The sequence below is a fragment of the Ambystoma mexicanum genome, chromosome 6p (genome assembly GCF_040938575.1).
Source record: "Ambystoma mexicanum isolate Mex_15411 chromosome 6p, UKY_AmexF1_1, whole genome shotgun sequence".
Lineage (NCBI taxonomy): Eukaryota > Metazoa > Chordata > Amphibia > Caudata > Ambystomatidae > Ambystoma > Ambystoma mexicanum.
In genome coordinates, this window is record NC_090935.1 from 388361241 (window position 1) to 388377787 (window position 16547).

The 16547-nt window shown below is 43.2% G+C and overlaps 1 non-coding gene across 1 annotated transcript; it reads right to left on the reverse strand.

The window, feature by feature from the left end:
• Nucleotides 1-7737: 7737 nt before the first annotated feature.
• Nucleotides 7738-7899, reverse strand: LOC138512726 (U1 spliceosomal RNA). Its single transcript, XR_011281507.1, has one exon. It is a non-coding gene; the product is annotated as a U1 spliceosomal RNA (small nuclear RNA).
• Nucleotides 7900-16547: the final 8648 nt, after the last annotated feature.

Here is a 16547-nt window from a genome sequence, read left to right on the forward strand (position 1 = left end):
AGGAATACTCCTGGGAACAGTAGCCCTAGGTAACATGTTCCTCCCCAGTTTCTGGGCAACCAAGGGTATGCTTTCTCTCCACATATAAAATAAACTGGATCACCTACGTATACTGGTTCTATTTCCCATTTTAGTACCACTGTATTCATACAACCAGTATATGTTCCGACTGAAAAAGAGCCTTTCTTTTTTAGACAAAAAGGGACAGTTCTTGGGCTATAATTCACTGTGTAAGATGGGGGAATTGCATCTTTGTCCCCTTCTGTTCTTACACGAAACATCATTACAGATGTTTTTTCTGGCGGGGACAATCTATATCGTCTATTTTGTCGTGTTATCTTCCATGTACTTTTCCTCGTGGGCTCTGGGCCTATTACTTGTGCTTTATGGAAAATGGAACAACCCACAGGCTTCATTATTATCTCCTCAAACTCATTCCTGTTGGTTCTGTCTAATTGACCAGTATTACTCTCATTCCATTTCCCATAGAACATTGCACCTAAAGATGCACTACATGCAGAAGTTAATGGTAATGGCTGCACATACCATCCTATTCCTTTTCCGGCATGCTGTGGTAAATGGGCACATACCCAGCAGTTTGTTTTCTTCAGGATTGCATGTGTCATGTTCATTATCAGCTGTACGGTGTTATTTCCAAAACCTTCCCTGTGTTTTTCTTCCATTGGGGGTAGGATATAAGTGATCACCTGAACCGGGCTTTCAGTAGTGGATATATTAATTATTGGTAAAAACATTTATAATGGGTGTATTGTTTCTACCCACCAGAATATTAGGGCTGTCGAGATTGGTGCTACCACGCTCATAAAGCACATTATTATCGTTAGTGCCAGCATACAATTTGTTTTACCATGCGTTTTTCTTAAACTTATAGTCTTTATAACTGACTCATTCTCAGCGGTGGTGGTGCAGGAGGAGGCTGGAACTGGTCCCGGCATGTTTCTCGTCGTCCTTCTTCTTTTTTATCACAGCTCGTTGTGGATATCTTTGTTCGTCGTGCTTGCTCTGATGTTAATAAGTTCAATGGAATTGTCACAGTTCAGTTTTGCCTGTCCTTTTTAGCCTGGATTCGATTATTCGTTTTTAGGCGAGATCACTTGTCCCTTCTTATACTGCTCAGAGAACCTTTGATCAGTTATCACCTCAGTATCATGTGCGCCCAGCTTGTCCGCTCTGGTTCCGGACACATATATTGTTAATCAGTTATCTCACTTGCCATAGTACCATGTGCGCCCAGCTTGTCCGCTCTGGTTCCGGACACATGTACTTTTTATGATCGCACCGAAGAGCCGCGAGTCTTGAATTGTCCAATTTGCACAATTCTCATGCTTCTCTCCTCTACACCCCTGGTTCCTTCTCCGTCCATGAGCTGAACCAGAGGTTGACATAAACACCAAAAAAGACTGCGGATCACTTTGTCTTCCGAGGCCGCAGGTTGTATCGCCTTGCTCCTGGTATCGTATGATCCGTGAACAGTGCCGGTGCACATTCAGATTCAGGCTTGAAGTCAGCCTGTGGCGCTACTGCAGGTGATGGTGTGCGCCGCGCCAATGATGTAGATCCGTTTTTTGGCGTGCTGGCAAGTGCTGGTGGGCGCCAAAGGGGTACACGATTTGGTTTTGCTGGTATCTTCAAAGCAGATTTCACGTCGGTCAGCAGTGATGTCGATTCTGCTGGGCAACGTTGGGGCACTCTTTGCCCTTCCCCCTTTTTGGCAATCGTCTCAGGCTTTGTTTCGAGTTTCACTTCTCGTTTTGGCAGATTAGGTGGCTGCTCACTGGCAACAGTTTCTTTCGTTTCTGGGACCGCTGTCTCTTTCCGGTCATCAGTGTCAGGAAAGACTTTCAGTGCAGTTGGAATCCTTTTGGCATGGGTGGCATGGATCCACGACTTCCTTCCATCCACCCGTATTGCTGTCTGCGTCGCCAAAAGTACTTGATGGGGCCCGCGCCACCTGGGTGCTAATGATGACTTTTTTTCAAAGTTTTTTAGCAGCACCCAGTCTCCTGGCTCCAGCGCGTGCCCCGGACCAGTGTACCTTACTGGTAATGCCTCCTGCAGCTGCTGATGAATCAAACGAAATTTCTGCATTAAAAGGCCACAATAAGTACTAAGCACAGGATGTTCTATCTCATTAAGTCGTTTTTGGCTGAGGTGCGCACCAAACATTTGCCGGCCTCCCCATTACGATTTTGAACGGGGAGAGCCCAGTTTTAGCCTGTACAGATGTACGCATGCATAATAGTGCTATTGGTAATGCATCCACCCAACTCAACTTGCTTCCCGCACAAATCTTGCTAATCTTTGATTTAAGAATCCTGTTGTGCCTCTCCACAAGACCGGCAGAACTCGGATGCCTGGAACTACGGAATCTCTTATCAATCTGGAGACCAGCACATATCTGTAATACCACTGCACCCACAAAATGCGGTCCATTATCAGACCATAGGACCCGGGGCAAGCCAAATCTGGAAAAATACTCCTTCAACATTACTTTTGCCGTACTCATTGCTGTGCAATCTTTCAAAGGATATGCCTCCACCCACTTACTGAATGCACAGATTACCACCAAGACGTATTTTAAGTTTTGCCACCTCTCCATCTCTATGAAATCAAAATGAACTACCTCAAACGGCATGGAGGGCAGGTCAAAACTGCCTGTTGGAGTCACTGTTCCCTTTCCTACATTGTGTTGTAAACACGTGATACAGTTCTGCACCAACCTCTCTACATTCTTTTTTATGTTTACATTCTGCCATACTGTAGAAAGGTGCTGTATCATTTTCTTGGCACAGATGTGCGTAGGGCTGTGGGCCATTGTGACCATTGCAGTCACATACGAATTTGGCAACATCCAGTTTCTAGTTCCCTTGTCCACCCAACAACCCTCCAAATCCAACTCAGCAGATCCCTCTGCCCATCCCTGTATTTCATCAGCCATAGCCTCGGCCTGCATTTCTTTGACAGTCGCAACTCCATCTTCTATCATACAGGGTACTTCCTCTGTCTGAACCGTCATCATCTTGGTATTCAAATCAGTGGCAGTTTGTTTCGCAATTCTGTCTGCAAACGCGTTTCCCTCTCCTATTTTGCATGTTACTTTTTTATGTGCCTCGCATTTTACTATTGCTAGGCGCTTTGGAAACATGAGTGCAGACAGCAATCGTACAATCAAAGGGCCATGTTGAGTTCTGGCACCATGTGATGTCAGAAACCCTCTCTCAGCCCAGAGTCGACCAAAGTTATGAACCACTCCAAAAGCATACTGACTATCAGTATATATATTCACATTCAAATTTTCAGAAATCTCGCAGGCTCTGGTCAATGCTATTATTTCCGCGGCTTGTGTGGAATTATAGGGGGTTCTTTTACTTTCTACAACACTCTCTAGGGTAGTGATAGCGTATGCGGTAGTTGACGTACCATCTGGTAATTTAAAACATGAGCCGTCACAAAATAACTCTCCATCCGGCTCTTTCTGTGGAATATCACTTAAATCAACTCTTCCCTTGGTTTCTTCCTCAGTGATCATTAAGCAATCGTGGGGGGGTGATTCATTCTTCCCAATTTCTTTTATGGTTAGTGGCATTAATTCTGCAGGATTCAAAGTGCTACACCTCATAATTTGGATATGGGGCGCGAACAAGATAATCTCATATCTTGTCAATCTAGCAGAGGTGAGGTGTTGCGTCTGTGTCCTATTTAATAGAATGTCTATGGCATGTGGCACCATCAGAATTAAAGTGTGCCCCAATACCATCCCTTTCGTTTGTTTCACTGACGCAGCAGCTGCCGCGACAGATCACAAACATCGTGGTAGTACGCGCGCTACAGGGTCCAGCGCAGAAGAAAAATAGCCGCACGGCCTATTTCTTCCACCTTGTTCCTGTGTCAGAACCGCCAATGCACATCCTTCACTTTCACACACAAATAGTCTAAAAATGTTCTCATAGTTCGGCGTAGCCAAAACTGGGGCCGAGCATAATGCAGTTTTCAATCCATCAAATGCTCTCTGACATTCCTCATCCCACTGCAAAGGCATAACTGCATCTTTTCTAGTTAAATTCACTAATGGTTTCACAATTAACGCACAATTACCAATCCATTGTTGCCAATATGAGGCCATGCCTATTATGGCTCTGACTCCTTTTTGTGTCTTTGGAATAGGCATACAAGAAATACTTTCTATGCGTTCTGACGTTAGTCTTCTCCCTCCTTTCGAAAGTAGGTAGCCCAAATAAGCCACCTCCTTTCGATTATACTGAAATTTCTTCAAACTAGCTTTATGGCCATGTGCCGCTAGGTGTGACAGTAATAATACAGTGCTTTCTTTACAAATCTCCTCTGTGTCTGCAGCTAGCAATAAATCATCTATGTATTGCAAAAGTACACAACCCATGGGTAATTCCAGCATGTCTAGCTGTTCTTTTAATGCTCTACTGTAAATACTTGGACTTTCCGTATAACCTTGCGGAATCCGCGTAAATGTAAATGATCGTCTTCCTAATGTGAACGCGAACAAATATCTACTGCCCTTGTCCACTGGAATACTAAAGAATGCGTTTTTCAAATCTATTACACTAAAATATTCTGCTGAAACAGGTATCATTGTCAATATTGTAGTGACGTCTGGCACTAGAGGAAATTGCGGATCTACTACCTTATTCAATGCGCATAGATCAATTATGAAACGGTATGGTACCTCATTACCTCCTTTTGTATAAACCGGAAGAATCGGGTTGTTGCATGTACTGCCTGTGATTTCCTCTATTACCCCTAATTTCACCAAATCGATAACAATACTTTTCAATCCTTTCTCACCTTCAACCGAAATTTTGTATTGGGGTATTCGCGGTAGGGTAACACCTTTTTTCAAAATAATCTTTACTGGCTCTATCTTTGAACATCCCACATCGTTGTCATGCATTGCCCATATACAGGTTGGTACTTTACTTAGTTCCCCTGGTAACGCTTCACACATGAATTCTGACACCGGGGCATCGTGTGGCCATATCGTTAGAAACACTCCGTCTGTCGTGCAATGTATAACAGAACCTAGTTTTTTCAACAAATTTAATCCCAACAAATTTTCTCCACAATTTTCTGTTAGAAGGAAAGGACAATGTTCGGTAAATGGTCCTATGGTAACTGGGACTGATTTGGACACTGGGTTTATGACTGGTGTACCTGCGAACCCTACGGAAATATTCTTTTGCCCTGACAGTGGTATATTAGGAACCAAGTGATGGTCTATTGAACACTTCTGTGCTCCTGTATCTACAAGAAAGCGGTGCTCCTCATTGCCGACTCTCATTTCTACGCAGGGTCCTCTCTGATTCACAGGAATAGCCACTGGTTCCGACCCCTGTCCTGGGCTGTCCTATTGGGGAAATAACACATCGTCGGATGTGTAATCATTACTATTACTGTAATACGTGTTTGGCTGTGTATCGAAAACATTTCCACTCTTTCCTCTATTTCCCCCACTCTGATTTCCATATTGTTGATTTTGCTGTCCCTGATTCTGGTTTGGGGCATTTTGGTTTTGGCCTTGGTTTTGATTACCTCCGTTATTATGATGCTGCTGCATACTATTCCTATTTGGTCCATTCACTCCTGGGTGTCCTCTATGCTGTCTCCTCTGACCAGACCCATTTCTATTCTGTAGATGCGGGCATTGCGCTCGCCAATGTCCTTCCTCTTTACAATATGCACACTGATTCGGCCCCACTGTTCCCCCATGCATATTTGAACTACTCCTTCCTTGTGCGTTCCCTCGCCCTCTATTATGTCCTACTACTTGCTGCATTAATACTCGTGTCTTTAGATCTACCCTTTCCCTCTCTTCTTTTTCTTTTCCTGCAGTCACTCTGCGCTCATAATATTGGGCCATATGCAGTACTTCGCCCAACGTTTTTGCTTACCATGCACTCTCTGATGTCATTATTAGATCCTGAATTGGAAGTTTTAACCCCCTCACATATTTGTTAACAAATAACCTCTTTCCTGCTTCTGGACCCACATCCTGCCCGCTGAAGTCTGTGAATACTTCTTCAAATCTATTAAAATAATCTGTAGCCAACTCATCTTTGCCTTGTACACATGCAGTCAATTTGTCCCATTGGATTCTTTTCTCTGGGACAATTGTTTTTAACTTCTGTACTATACGTGCTGGTAAAGCCGCCAGGTTCACTCCTGGTGTCCCTCCAACCGCTTTATTTCTATCTTTTATTGTCAAGTCCGCCCATGTGGCGCCAAAGGCCGTTGTGTCATCTACCTTCCTTATTTGTTTCCATATGTCTGCTGGCAGGATCACCGGGAATATTAGGTCTGTATCACCCATGGTAAGCAATCACCCATGGTAAGCACGGATGATTGTAGGCAGGACTACTTCCTTGTAAAACCCTGCAGGATTCTTTCTTATATCAGGAATCGTCTGCTTTATGTTGTTCACCTCCTGTCTGGAAAAGGGGACATGCACATATTGGGCGGTGTAATGGGCTGGTGTCACCTGCGCCGCTGCACCGCCCACTGCGGGAACCTCCACTTTGGGCACAAAGGTAGGTGGGACCTCTCCCATAGAAAATGCCCCACTTACCGTCCCTCCCCCTTCTCTTAGATGTAACAATATTCCCAGATTCAATGATAGGGCTGTTTCTCCTGTCCCTCGCTCAAGTGCTCTTCTATATACTGCCATTATTTCGGGCGGGCTGGCCTTATCGTTTTTTATATCTTTATCTAATAAATGTTCAACCATCGATTGTAGCGCTTTTCTTTTCATAGGCATGGAATATTCATCAAATATCTCGTGTATCTCCATTGTGGGAATACTAGGATCTGACATCCATCCAAATCCAGGCTTGTCCAACCTTTTTGAATGTTGGGCCGAAGCATACAACTTTTTGTCACCCAGTGGGCCGGCGAGCCAAAAGTCAACAACCTCACCCAAAGCAGTATATTAAAAAGCGATATTGTGTGACCTTTGACACAATAGCATCACAGGCAGTGATAGCCATGCAGTCCCAAGGATAGCTTTTGGTGTCATGGGCAGTGATCAAAGGTTAGTTGCTTATGATTTCTTTCAGTGTCTATGTGTTAATATTTTTCTGAAATAGTGGGGGCGACCGAGCGTAGCAAGGGAACTACAAGGTTCTAGGGAGGGTTTGGGGGGGGTGTTGCCCCCCCCAAGAATTTTTTTTCAAATATGGGGTTGAAATGGTGCATTTTACAGCAGAAAAGGTGACCAAAAAGCCATAAATGTACAATCAGTTCTAAAGGGGAACATGAAAATTCCATGTCACCAACAGCAGAAAAGAACATTTTACAACACAACACATTTTAATGATCAATGTGTCCAAAGTGTAAGACAGCACTGTCACTGATGTAACACATTGTCATGCTGGTTGTACACACAATATGCCTCTGTAGCAACATGTCTATGCTGGCTGTTCCCAATTTAGGCCAGGATTTTCCTGTACAAAGCATGATTGATGCTGCCTGAGCATGTGCAGTGTGCCCAATACATATGGCAGCTTATCTCTGTAATACACATTACTTCTGTGGTGATGAAAGAAGCATAATTCAATTCAACAAATAAAATGTGGAAAAGCGATCACCCAAAGGTGAACCTAATTGAAGAAACGCAATGTGAGCACAATCTAAAATTATGCAACCTAGCAGGCCGAGTGCACACTTTACCTTTTCTTTCACCAATAAATCGGGGGGAGAGTGCGAACACAGTCCCCCACTACCATAAATAATGCAGTCGTGTATCCCGGATTTGGGAACATAGCAGGGGTCAGCAAATCCGATGTGCAATGGGTAAGCCTCACCCTGGGAGATCTGCCCTCGAGATCACATTCTCCCCTGCCAGCTAAGTATGAGTTGCATGCAAGAGGGCAGGGGTTGGGTCAGTTCTGGAAAGCCCCGCTAAGCGAGGTTGAGAAGGCAGTCCCTGACCCAGCCCCAACCCCCCAATCCCCGGAAGCTCTGAGCGTCTGCAGAGCTGCCTGTCCCGTAGTGTAGGGGGAAGCTCCAGCAGGCAGAGCCCAGCAGAAGAGCAGATTGTAGCGCAGTTCCTTTCTCCCATCAGGCGCTGCTCGGCCCGAGATTTGTATAAATAGCAGGATGGCTCGAGCAGGCCTGTTGCAGTCTGCCCACTGGCCTGTCGGCCCCACACGGGCCCATGGCCCTCCTGAGCGTAGCTGCTCAGCGCTGGCCCCATTGACACCATCATAATCATCCTGAACCTCGACGCTCCACCAACCCTGAATCTCAGAGTTCTGCTCAATGACAATGCTGAAGCTTTGACATCTTTGCCGTAACCATATGTAGTGTTGTGTCAGCCGAGCCTGCACAGCGCCAAAGGCAAGTATTCCCTTGTCAAGGCCCAGAGGTCACTGAGTCTTCCAGTGCCATCCACTTGGCACGGTCTACTGTTCCCAGCGTTTTCTACCCGCAAATCAGCACCACTGCCAAACAGAACTGCATCATTGGGGCCCATCGCTGCTGCTCTCCGACTTGACCCCAACCCAGCGCAAAGGCACCCATGCTTCTGGTCTGATGCTGAAAAGCCTGGCTCTGCTGAGATCCGAAAGACAAGAACTAAGGTATTTTGGGAACATAGTACTATTGTTTTTTGTGTTGCAACTGTATCAGCTCACACCTCTCCTGAAGGGTATAGGCTGCCCTCAGACTGCGCTACCAAAAGAAAGAAAATAAGTTATACCTGTTGGGCTTGCCTGTTTCACTTTTATGATTGGGATCACTGCTGCATGGGTATTAAGCGCGTTATAAATAACCTATCATATCAGATCATATCATAGATCACAGATCAAGATCATAAGCAACTTCCAGAAACCTTGGCAGGTGGTCCACTGAGGCCCATTTGCAGGTTGCAGTGTGTTATTGGGGCACTACTGGGGTAACATATTGTGCTGTACATTTGGTATTCGCCATGCTTTGATACCCCAATGGCCACATCTATAATGTCCAATGTACTTGGTATAATGCATGGACATTTTCATCGATCCGCACTGTGCTTAGAGGTAAACATAACTGAGCTCCCGCTGTTCTTCTTTGTCTCGAGACGAGGAAAAAAGCACTGCAAAGGTTAAGTTTCTCAGCTTCCACTCGTATTTTCTCCAGAGCTGCAGCAACTATTCGAAGTGTACTCCGATCCATTTTGTGAACAAACTCAATCCACTAACAAATGAAAACTTTGGTTCCCATGGATTTGGATATGGATTTTGTTTCCTTTCTATACATTTCTGGAGAGCATTTTTTGAAAGGTTGTTCTTGTGTGTGTAGATTATTTGCTATTGCCCACTTTTGCCGAATGGCAATTTCGCCAAAACATTTTTTTGCCGCATTTATTTACGCTTTTTTACCAAAAAAATATAGATGGTGATTTTGGGTAAGGTATATAGAAAGTGAGTGTGCAGGGGTTCTGCCACTGGTTTTTGTGGTAAAAAAAGCAATAAAATTGCACCAAATGAATGTGGCGAAATTGGCATTCGCCATAAAAAATGCAGAGAAAGTTTATTGAGTCGATTATGTATGTGTCCACAGGTCAGCCACAGCATGGCTGGGATTTGTAAGGGGGCCATGGTGATTGATTCGGGTTTACTGGTGAAAGGATGGTGATCCAGCACAGAGCGGCTCCTTTTGTGCCAATGTTTCCAAGTCTCCCCCCAAAAATATTGTGACTGATGATGCTGATAGCAGTCTAGTAGAGTGAGTGTGCGCTCAGAATTCTCATTCATCTTCTTCTTTTATGTATCCCGAATAGAGCACAGAGTAGATATGCGCACAGGCACATTTAAAAAAAAATTAAAAAAAAATATTTTTTTTTTACTCAAGCGTTGTCCAACATACGGCCTCGCGGGCCACATAAAATGGCTTGGCGGGCCGCATTGTGGCCCGCGGGCCATATGTTGGACAACCTTGATCTAAACGCTTCTCGCATACATACTTTTAACTTGTCGCCACTTTGTACTGACGACATCGAATGTCGTCATTGTATATATGGCTCTACAGTTTCCTTCCTATTTCTCCTGATATCTCTACTCCTGTACCCAGGTGCAGTAAACATTTCGGCATAGTCATTATCTAATTCATCTTTAAGCTCAAAAAAACTATACACATGTTCTATCACTTGTTCATCCCTCTCCCTACAGCGTGCTAATGCATTCAAATCTAACAATCGCTGCAGTGGTAATTTCCCAATTAGCTGTTTCCATTTCTCCACCAAATATTCACCCAGGCATTCCAACACTACCTGTCTTTCGTTGCTTCTACGAAAGTCATATTCGAAGCCAATTTTGCCGTCCCATCATTCTCATCTATATACATCTCTGCCTGTTGCTGCAATTCCACCTTCCTTTCTTTGCTGATTGCGCAGCGGGTTACCCTCGTGCACCCCCTTTGGTCAGTCGCGCCTCTTGCCCCCGCGGTTTCAACTTCAACCCCGGGAGGAATGGACGGTACCGAGTCTGTGTCTAAGGCGGGAGGTGCGGATGGGACAATGGGAACAGGGAGTGTCTGTTGTGGGCCTGGTTGGCTAATAGGAAGTGTTACGTGCGCGGTCTGTGGCTGTGGGAGGGCTTGAGCTACCGGAGGGGGAGCTTGGGCTACGGGCGGGGTCTGGGCAATAGCTACTGATGTGTCTGGTCTTACTTCTGATCTTGGGCCTTGTTTTGTATGGGTCAATATATTTTCTATCAATTCATCTGCTATGTGTACTTCTCGCTGTGGGTATACCTTTTCTATATTCAACTGGTCACGCCTGCCTGCCCTTCTTAGACTCTCAGTCCACTCCTCCTCTTTTTTTTCTTCCGCTACCTCACCTTTTGATTTATGCCTGCACGCATGCTTTGCTCTGCTTTTTAATCGGAGCATTGCTTCCTTTCTCCAGTCTTTAATAGTTTCAAATGCTGCAGGACGCGCTTTCTTTCTTAACAACACCCTTTCCAAGTTATCTATCCTCGCCATCTCAAAACTACCATTAATCGGCCACTGATGGTCTTGTTGCTTTCTGGTTTGCCTATGCCAAGTCTCACAGAATATTATCGCACCCACTCCATACTTCACATACATCTCATACGCCGGCGTTCCCCCAGGTGGTACAATTTGGCCATCTTCCAAAGATTGTGTACCACAGCGGAAAAACCCTGCTAGGGTGGACAATACCCCAGGCATGTTTCAACCTTCCCCCTGGTTAATCAACCTTACCTATGGCGTTTGATTTTGCAAAGTCAACTCTCAACCAATATCAGGATGCTTTGAATGGGGGAATGACTCACCTGATAAATCAAGTCGTCTGTATACTGACGCACCAAAGGACGTCGTGTCTGCGTTTCTTGGCTTCCGCCTCGTTTCGGGACCCTCGCCTCCTTGTTCTCTAGCCAGGCACGTCGATCAGGAATCAGATGTGTGCAGATCTGCAAAGGAGTCTCTCATCACTTTTACAGGGCGCCCCGAACACCTCTTGATCCCGGCTCGATCGTCCCATCCTCGCCGTTCTCTGCCTTTCTCAATTACAACGTTACGCGAAGGAACAAGTGGGGGAGGGTTCCTATTTGGGCGCCATCTTGAAAAGGGCCCCTAGGGGACCCTGATGTCTATGGAAACAAGGCGTGTCACCACACACGATAGAGACGCCAGACACGAGGTTGTATTCCCAAAGCTAGGGTTTTATTGCAAAGCAAAAGTCTCAGTTGGCCAACTCGGTCTCACGCCCTGCGACGTGTATCTCTAGACCTCGAGGGATGCAAGAGAGTGAATTACGGACATCAGTTACATATATACAAAATGCATATCAAACAATCAGCTTTGACATGTTTAACACCCCCCTTTATTGGGTTTCTTTGAACTTGGTGTGATGATGGACATCTCCGACCACTATGACACCTTCAAACATCTATTCTAGTAAAGATTTGCAATTTGTGAGTGCGAAGGCTTCTTTCGGTTATTGAATAGAACACAGCGCGTCTGTTCTTGGAAGCGAACTACATACGGGGGGGAGTTGCATTCCGGACCTTGCTATCTATCAGGTGCTATTCGCATCCTGGGAGCCGACATGCTCTAGCGGGCTCAGCAAAGGGGGACCGTTAGAACAGCATAATTCAAGCCTTTAGCGGTATTATTCTAACATATTCTACCATATAACGAGACTGGCTGGCAGCTGTGAAATGATTAAATGCCCTGCAGCTCTGCTTCAGGGCTACATTCGGGAGGGAGCCGGGCATTCTTCCTGGCACTGCCTACGTTTGTGTTTCAGTGAACTCTTGTTATCCTCACGGCCCTGCGGCCTTGTCCTTTTCACATACAGACAACAATTTTCCACAGTCGAGCAGTGTAAGCGGAAAATATACTGCTAAGCAATAGGAACAGAAAGCAATGAGCAATGGTTAGAAAACAAAATGGCGATTCTTGCTACATCAAAATGGCCGTTCATTGGCAAACTCGAAAACCGATATTCTGTCGATTTGTGCATGAGACGGTTGGTCCACGGCTACCAAAATGCCTCAAAGTAGAGGTATCCGTATTTCTAGACTGACAATATGTTCACACAGACTACTGACACAATTGTGAGAGCCCCTCTACTGCGAATAAACATGGACAAAATACATTGGTGTATGGGATGCTTCCCACTCAGGAAGGTCTACAATTATATCGTAGCTCGCTGTTCAATACCATATCAGAAATATCCATTTGCATATAAATCTAGTCCCATCTGAAATATGTTAGCGGGAGAACATTTAAATCATATTCCTGTGTCATTTTGCACTTGGTGGTTTTAAACGGCACAGGACCTGTCATATGGGAATGTTGTTTTTAATTTTAGTCACCTATTTTTTCTCCAGTCTTGGGTTTAGGACAGAAGCTTTTATTTTGGAGAGCGTAACATCTAGATTCATTTATGGTTCATACAGACTTGAGAGTATACATTTGAGATAGAACAGGAATGAACACTTCATTTTAATTGGCAGCACGAGTCTACTTACGGTAGAACCCTTTCTTTTCTGACCAATGCTATATGGGAAAACTGGCATTTGGTATTTAAATTGACATTATTTTCATGGGAAGGAAAAGGAGAAAATAGCCGTCTTCCTATTCTTTCTTAATGGGTATAAAACACTATTCAGGATTATTCTTTGCATGCAAATTAGGGTATTCGCAGGTCAAGAAGTCTATGAATCATGCTGAACACCATGGTCACAAATTCAGATATAAATAGACCCTCTGAAACATTGGGGATTAATAGATAGTAACATTAACAGCTCCCGTCAGCTCTTCTGGGTAAACCCTGCCCCCAATATGTCCCCCGCTTCCAAAATCCCTTTCTGGTAATCTGGTTCTGTCTTGAGAGACGCTCTCACATTTGTATGCCTCTGGAAAAGACTGCCTTAAGGAGGATTTCCATCATCCATATCCAAGTGAAACTTTAATTGAGAGTTTCATGTCAGAAAAACAGCCTTCGTCAGCAGATTTCACAAGAACATTACCAACTTCCTGTGTATTCTACCTTAAATACTTGACTAAAAACATCATGCAGCATCATTTGATGCAGCAATTCCTGATTGAACAGGATCTATGATAGGCTCTCTTGAGTTACTGATATTATTAACAATCATCCTCTTTTTTGTGATTGGCCAAAAATATCTATCCATGTGGCAAGTAGATTTATCTCTCTTTTTGCCTCTGGAACTATGATCAAATTGAACTACAATATGTCTTTTTTTCTTAGTTTCTTGTATTGAAATGCACAATTATTGAGGCATATATATATATATATATATATATATATATATATATATATATATATATATATATATATATATATATACAATATCATCATAATTCTGGATTCATAATCATTCTTCATGTTTCAGTAGCTTTTAAAATGAGGGAGTTGTTAAAATATGCAATAATTCATATATACTAATATATCACATTTTAGGCATGTGGTGTGGACCACTTTGCTGAATTCAAATATATTTCTGTTTTTTTTTTTAATTATTTGATGCTGTCAAAGCCTTTATAGCTGTGCATTGAATGCCATTGGAGTTGTGTATTAACAAAAAACGTGATGACCAAATTTTCAGAGACCACAGGCCATAAAGCATATACACAGGAGATTATGGCTTATTGCTCTGATCAGGTCAAACAGCCAGTATTGTATGGACATTGGTCCTTTGAAGCTGCCTTTTACTACAGAATCAGGCATATGACCTGTAATCCGGCTTGCCTCTTAGGCTGTGGCAGTATATGAAATCTTAGTTTTTGGATTGCACTAGGTACATTTTGTGCATTCCTATGGCAAGGGCTTATGCTCTGAATACCCACAACTGTATCTGTTGATCTCAGCTGATAGGTTAAGTACTGATTCATATTGGGTGTGTTTTTAACAAAACTGACCTTTCAACTGTCTGACTTGAAAACTGAGCTCTGGATAAGCACATGCTCAATTTACAAGACTTTGGCAGAATTTACCATCATTTTAAAATGATATGCAGAAAGATATTCTCATGGTAATTTTCACTTAGTAATGATAATTTAATAATGTAGGCCTCATCAACAAATTGAACACATTCTGCCAAATATTTACTGTGATCTTCATGAAGAATATTGCTCTATGTGTCACTTATGTAAGATGGCTGCACAAATAAGCACTGTTTTCAACAGAAATTTTGCATGTAAAATAAGATTCTGTTCTGGTGCATTGAACATTATAAGGATGAACAGCCCTGCTTAATGCACAAACTTGATAGATATCACGTAAGAGGGTCACTCATTCCCAAAGTGTTGGATAGTGATTTTGGTATGTGCCAAGATATCAACTACATGTTTATTTGTAGATCAAGTAGATTTGAGTTGTTGATAGGTGGGCAGCTCATTTAATGCCTTCAGGGTGGAGTAAGCATCTTATTGATTGGTGGGGCTCTGTCCCTTGAAGGATATGAGGAAGTTCCAGTTCTAATTGTTTTCAAAATTATCAGCTAAAAAAATGCAGTTTTCAGAGCTTTCTTTAATTTTATGTTGGAAGGTTGTGTTCTCAAATTAAAGTCCAAGTTATTCTCGAGTTTATGTTAAATGCCAATTGAGGTTTCACTTAAGTCTGAGCTGCACCACCTACTATTCTGCATAAACTTATAATTTTGGAAAGAATCAAGCATCAGGACATGGAATCAACCTCCAAGTATTGCAAAAATATGTTAAAGTCTAGAAGATCTGGCTCCAGCGCAAAAACCACATAATGTCTCAAATTCCAAATATATCATAACCCCAAGGACGGTTTCACTTTGACAACACACTTTGTATTCAATGGAAATGTCTTTAGGTTTTATTATTAGAGTGTAATATCACTAATTGAGGTGGCACCTTTGTTGTATTATATGTTTATTGGCATGAAACTCTTAATACAACAGAAGTACAATACACAATACAAATATAATACAAAAACAATTGAGATATGAAGAGATATAAGAGTTTATGTTTATGTAATTCTAAATAGAGTTGTATGAGACATAAACATGACAAAGTATAAGGGTACAATATAACCTATAGTAATTTCAATGTTCCTTTTGTTTTTGTTCCCCCTTGTATGCTCCTCCTTACATCTTCCACCTATGGGGATATCTCCAGTATGGGTTACAATGCTGTGCTATGAAGACGTGATGTAACTTAGCCCTGATGTAACAAAAGGACTAAACTCAGACCATGAAATGGGAAGTTTCCTCTGAATATATGTAAACTGGTGTATCATCGGATTGATTTAACAGATTTTAGTCAAATTTCCAATATCAGAATTTGAATTTATCTTAAATATTGTGTTATTGAAACATTTATCAAACACGTTTCAAGTCATTTTTGAATAACAGAATCTAGAGTGGGTAGGTTATTCAAGCAGAACGCTGAAATAGCAACTAGGTTTTGTACGTTAAATCATTTCAGAGCAAGATATTGATGTGGAACCCATTATTATTTATTTATTGATTCATTGTTCACTAATTAGGCGCTTATACAATTAACGTAACTGTTTCAAAGTGCCCACAGGGCAGACAGGGTGGGGACAGGGGAAGGTAGACACTGAAATACAGCAAGGATACATAATTGCATTAATGGCACAACAAATAATGAGAATAAAGGGAAGGGGATGCCTTGTGAGTGTTCAGAACGTGCAAGTGCAGAGGGGGAGAGGAGGATGGGTGAGGGATAAGGTGCTTAGAAGCTCATGGAGAAGTGCTCAGGGTAAGTGCTAATAGAAGAACATAAGTGCATAAGGTAGATGCAACCACCCATGGGTAGGGTGAGCCCAAGTAAGTGCAGCAGAAGACAGCGGCTGGGATGAGAGATGTGAGGGGTCAAGGCCCCGAGGACATATAACGCCCTGCACACCAGTCACGCTGCTGTGAGATTAGCAGGGAAGAGAGGAGGAGAGGAAGGGGTAGAGAGAAAGGTCTTGAGGTTTTTTCAGAACTTAAGATGGTCTTGCTCAAGATGCAGAGGGAGAGGGAGACTGCTCC